The following is a 6,081-nucleotide window of genomic DNA, read 5'->3' as shown; positions in this document are numbered from 1 at the left end:
AAATGCAATATTTATAGAAATTCTAAAAACTTGTAAACATCAGGAGTATTGATGTATTCTCACATACTTCACAGGGAGATCCAGTGGTTACCAGGGATACATTGATCACACACGGGTTAGGAAAAAGACAGCTGACACATACACAAAATAGTTTATTTTAATTGATCATTCGAAGACATGTTGATGAGATTTGGAGGATACTTAACACCTGAAGCCAATGTGCTGTGCATTTCCTTGAGGTCACTGTAACCTTAACCTCAAGGTCAAAGGTCAAATTTAAGTTTAAATTTTCAAATAATTTCTTGTCGGGCCATAACGTTTAAGCCATTGAGGACATTCTGATGGAATTAAGAGCATACTTGCTTCACTAATGTCAGTGCATTGCAGCTATGTCACAATGACCTTGACCTTTAGGTAAAAAAAATGCAGTTTTTAAACTTTTTCTTTTTTTTATCAATTAATTGTTGTCTTGGCGATATCTTGTAAACCATTAACCTTATTCACCCACTGAGGAAGTGCATTGCTCCATCATCGGACCATAGTGACCTTGACATCAAGGTCAAAGGCCAAATGAGTACAAATTTTGTCTGGGCCATGAGTTGCTGTATATCTTTCATCCCACTGACGAAGTGCAATGTGACCTTGACATAAAGGTCAACGGTCAATTGAGTGCAAAAAAAAAAAAATAATAATAATGTCTAGTAGGGCAGTAGACCACTGTAGGATAGCTTGGTCGTGGGTTGTGATTTTGCATATAACTGTTACTATGATATGCCTAAAACATGAATAGATAAGTAAATAAATGTATACCAATATACAAACTTCACATTTTTTGTTTAAAAAAAGAGAGAAAAAAAAATATTGGTCCGAAATTATGAATTTCCGGATTTTCGAAGGTGGGGTACACATGAAAAGCTAAAAGCTACATAGCTTTACTTGCAGCAAAAATGGTACGTAGCAGAGACGAGGTAAGATATTGCAGATAATCCTAATGATGAACATATGTCGAAACCAGATTAATTCTGACATTGGGGTGGAGATGTTTGAATAAAAAAAGGTTTCAGATAAAACATTGTAGGTAATGGTGTCATTTGGGCCAAAAATCATGATATTTTGCATTATTTTCTAAATTTTAGATTTGTTGATATGGTTCCCATGGTATTCACATGTTACAAATGTATTGCAATTGCAAATGGTGTGCATATTACAATGTACAAATATATATACATGCGTAAATACAAGTGTAAGTACAATTAAAATTGCAAAAGATCGAACACATACATACCCAAACACATCTTATTCTGATCCTCTTTCATAGAGTCATTGATTGCTTTAGCAGATTATACTATTGTATAGATATATGCAGGATTAACTGGCTATGTTTTCTTATTTAAAATATGTGCCTTATTTTTTTTTCAGATTGGGTCGCGTTTACTGTAAACTGTTACCTAAGGGAGTTGGGGAGGGGGTGGGGGTAGGGTTGGGTTTCTATCGTTCACAAACAAACAATCTCTAGTTTGTTTGTTAATTGTTTCGTTAACATGTTGATGTTCTCTTGCTTTAGGTGTAAAATTACTGTACATCTGGCGAAACTATCTCTGTACTTTGAGGAACCTACAACATAATTAAGACACCATATCTACGCGAACACACAGGGACCTGAGAACTTGTTACAGTCTACATGTATTTTGAATGTCTCTAGTGTGCATAGCATATTTTTCAGACATACAGTGTATTTTGAAGCTAGGTTCGGTAAAAATGACACTTTTATCGATATTTTCAACGACCATAAGAACACTTTTTCTACACCCAACAGAAATATGTTTTGTTTGTTTGGTTGTTTGTTTTTGTTTTTTTCATCGAGAAACGTATGTGGGGTTGATTTTCTGTCACAAAATGCTTTCCATCCATCTACACGTTAATACATGAACACCGGGGTTGTCATTTTCACCAAATCTTAATCAAGCCCCGCTAAACGTCTGTGCTATATACACACTATAAGGAAGTTCCAAATACACGTAGACTGTAACACATTGTGAGGCCCCTGTGTACCAACACTAACTCGTCATGGCATTTCTCAGTGAAATAACCTTATAAAGTGGCCCTGAAGTAGACTCGTATTATCCTCATGTGACCTTAGTGTATTGATGGTGAGTTCTACACTAGTTACAACTTACCACACATGACTTAAGCACTGATGAACAAATAGAGACATTTTCACTTGGTGACACTACCAGAAATCTTGCGCTGAAGGTGCTGGCGTGTGTGTAGGATAAAATGTACTTTCACTATCAAAAATAATAACCCCCTTTATCCTCGTTACCTATTAACGCCAGAAAAAACGATAGTTGTCTGACAATTTCATTTTAATGGCTTTTAGACAGGTAATTGATTCCAATATTCCCGAAAGAAAAGTGCAAATATGCGAGATTACAGATTTCTAATTGAAAACTTATAAATCTGACAAACATTTTAAATGATTTAATAAACTGATAATAAAACGGATTAGGTTTGAACTGTTAAATTTGGCAGAATAATGGAATATTTCATCCAAAAGTACGCCAAATCTGTACGTAAGGATTGTGTATACTGACACATCATCGTGTATTGTACGGTATAAACTAGCTATGTTGGCTTGTAATTGCATAAAATGTGTTTCCTAGAACGGGAGCCGAATTTACTTTAAGAAGATGATAACCACTTAAGATTAAAATGGAATTTTATGAAGCAATCTCACAGGATAAATTCTAATAAAAAACAAACAACCCCTACAGAAATGTAGGGTTTACATTTGTATACAGATTTTTTTTTTGATAAATCGTAAATAATTGGGATAATGACCAATAAGCGATGTTTGCTAAACTAAGCCCCCGAAAAAAAAACAATTTTCCCCGGAATTATTGATCTCCGAGTTAGTTTTTCACGTTGAAATTAGATTAATTCCTCCGAAACGGTTATCTAGGAATCTGCGGCTTCCATGCTTTTGTGCATATTAACCTATTCTGAAGTGCCCTTACGCTAACAGTCTGTCGAAACTTAAGTGCTAATCTTAAAACCAGATGAACTCATTTCTTTGGAAATTTCTGGAGCCAGAAAAGAACATTAGTATATAACTAGATTGTCAACAGTCGAACCAATCGTAAAGTTAATATATTTCAATATCATTTTGAAATCATCATGTTACACGAAATTGTTTCTTTTTTGGTCGAAGTTTTCTATGAGGTTTGCCGACTTCAATTTGCAGATGCCTTGCGGACCATCAAGAAGTTGAATTAGGGATTTTGACTTGAATATGACAGCGTTATGTCCAGTGAGATTTGATATTTACATCGTAGCGCACGTGCACGATGGGGTAGGAGTACATGCACTACACAGTAACTGCACGTACGAATTTAAGCACGCGTACACGTTGGAGGAGTACATTGCCGAAAGCAAGGCCTGAATTGCCTAATTTCTGAATAATGACTGTTCTGGATTAACTTTAAAACGGAAACAAGTTTGGGGAAAATTGAAAGATACTCAGAAATACCATTTACATTATATCATTTAATTAATATCGGTATTCTAGCTATAAATGACGTGCATGTTTACGATGTAGAATGGGAGATATTTCAGACAATATTGGATGTTAATTCCAAACTGTAGCCGGTGTGTACTTTTAATTCACGCAAGTATATTTTAATGAGTTTATTGTTAAAGACCTTTAATCATTAACGGTCTTCAAACAATACCACAGCCATATTTATTAATCTATGCAAAAAGCCAATGATACGTGCTGGACAATTACAGCGTCGTGCAACTTTCGTTATAAGTGCAGTTATTTAAAATGATCCTGTCATCGGTACACATGGCCATCACATTATTTAAGGCTTTTTACCAGGACAGTAATCTATTAAGGTCTGAAAATGGGACATTGTGCTATTACGGATTCCGAGCAACAAGCTGATATACCAAGTCATCTATAGAAGTGTCTACAGACAATGGAGACCCCCGGGGACCTGTCATAACCCGGGCACGGCAGCGTAACACACCACCCGGTAACATTTGCAGCGACAAATGACTAGTCGGTCGTTTCTGACAATAATTCAAAGCTGAACGTCAAGGAGAGGATTGTTAAGTACAATACTGTACTAATTTTAAGGAGATTGAATTGTCTCTGCAGGGGACATTTCCATAACCTCCCTCACTTTGGCGGACACTCAAGACGAAGACCAAATTTACCGAGCGAATTCACTAGTACATGTACTGTGTTGGTAGGTGGGTCTTTGCCGTGCAAAGGTCGACCGATAAAAACAGACGCATATACATGTATATCTTTTTCTCTGGATATACAAAATGCAAGGGTGATTCGTTAGAAAAGAACAGAAATTTTGAAGGGTTAAGCTGATAAAAGAATTTATTTCAAATTCTTCAGAACTCGCATGCATGACTTTTATTATTACTTGAGTTAAAAAAAATACCAAATGTTGTATGTTTGATATGCTATGAATTTCAGTGGTTATAATGGGTATGATTTTTTGTCCGTTTTTATTTAATTCACTATGTTTTTTTAAATGTTTTGTTCACTTATTTGTTTTGTATCTTAACAATAAAATGATGTAACCGCAGCTAGGTCGATCTTATTGGGTGATGGATTGGACAAAAACTTTACAGTTATTCAATCCATGTATAACCGCATGCAATCGACAATAACACTACCCAATCCTTTAAAGGCAGAATTGTGCATGCAAAACATTGGTACAGAGGTTGATTTTTTTCTCGACTTGAAATCATCTCATTGAAATGGACGCATGCAATGACATTGCTGAGCGTACGTCACGCAAATAAAACATGTACATGAAATCGTCTGCTTCTGAAAGTGGACAACAAATCGTGTATAGGCCAATATTTTAGTAACAATACTCGATAAGTAAGAAATGGCTGACGTCAGAGGTCGTGTGGTCAAGCCCAGTCATGCTGACCGTTGCAAATTATTGTGTGGTATCACAACCGTGTTGCCATACATACATGGATTTAGAATGAAATTTTAAAAGAAATGTTATAAGTGTATAAGCAACAATGTATATTTAAATATTTGCTATATCGTTTCTTATGCGTATCATTTTCAAACCAAATGAATGCGTGCTTTTGTCTGAGCATAAGCAAAATTAAAAGTTAACAAGACTTCAGCGCAGCGGCCCTTTCGAGAATGCTCTTCTACTTTGCCTAGCGATTCTTTGCAGTAAGTTAGACATTCAATCGAAAAACAATTCATTTAATGTGTCTGGAAACCTTTATTAATTTGATCATCGCTAATGAAACAAAACCCTCAAATAACATTACCCTTGTGCAATAGCCATCTTTGTTCTATCTGTTCCGTAACGAATCTCTATCCATTAAATGTTTGTGAGAGCGAGATCGTTGTCTTGAGTAACAAGCATTTTGTTGACTCTACTTTAAAACACATCAGGCGTATATATCATAGGAGTTTCGTTACCACCATTTGTCTTCGGCTGTTTTTTTTTCAAGGATTTCTTAATTCAATATAACAGAAATATGCTTTAGCAAATAATGGTCGTTATCTTCGTTTTTCTTGTGATTGTAATACCGTCAGCAAAAGCAGCACCAGTTGTTATGAATAGCGCTTCAGCAAAACCGTTCTACTTGCGTAATAACAAATGGGTTTTGCTGATATCTCGTTTTCCCGCAGATAATTTAGACATTAAAGGCTTATAAAGATGGACAGCCATTAGTTGATTAGGGATTATGGCCGCGTCCATACCCCAGTAATTGGGAACGCCGCCACGATGTTGACGAGCGACGCCGGAAAGTGCAGTCAACAGCCTTAAGACGATGTTATGGTGGCGGTATTTGTTATCCAGAGATCATGCATAAAAACTGATGAGCTCATAAAGCTCCAAGCCGAGAAAATTTTCATATGCGTTCAAATAACAATTCATGAAAATAACTTCATATTAGGAGAGGTATTGGTTAATATATTAATAAATTGATATTTGCATCATAAAATATGTCTACATTCTACAAATATTGAATTCCGTGTATATAGAGGTTACACAACGAGTGGTTGTTGGATATGGAATT

Source organism: Pecten maximus, chromosome 6 (genome assembly GCF_902652985.1).
Source record: "Pecten maximus chromosome 6, xPecMax1.1, whole genome shotgun sequence".
In the NCBI taxonomy this organism is placed as follows: Eukaryota; Metazoa; Mollusca; class Bivalvia; order Pectinida; family Pectinidae; genus Pecten; species Pecten maximus.
The sequence above is the reverse complement of the archived record's forward strand: the minus strand, read 5'-3'. Positions refer to the sequence as shown.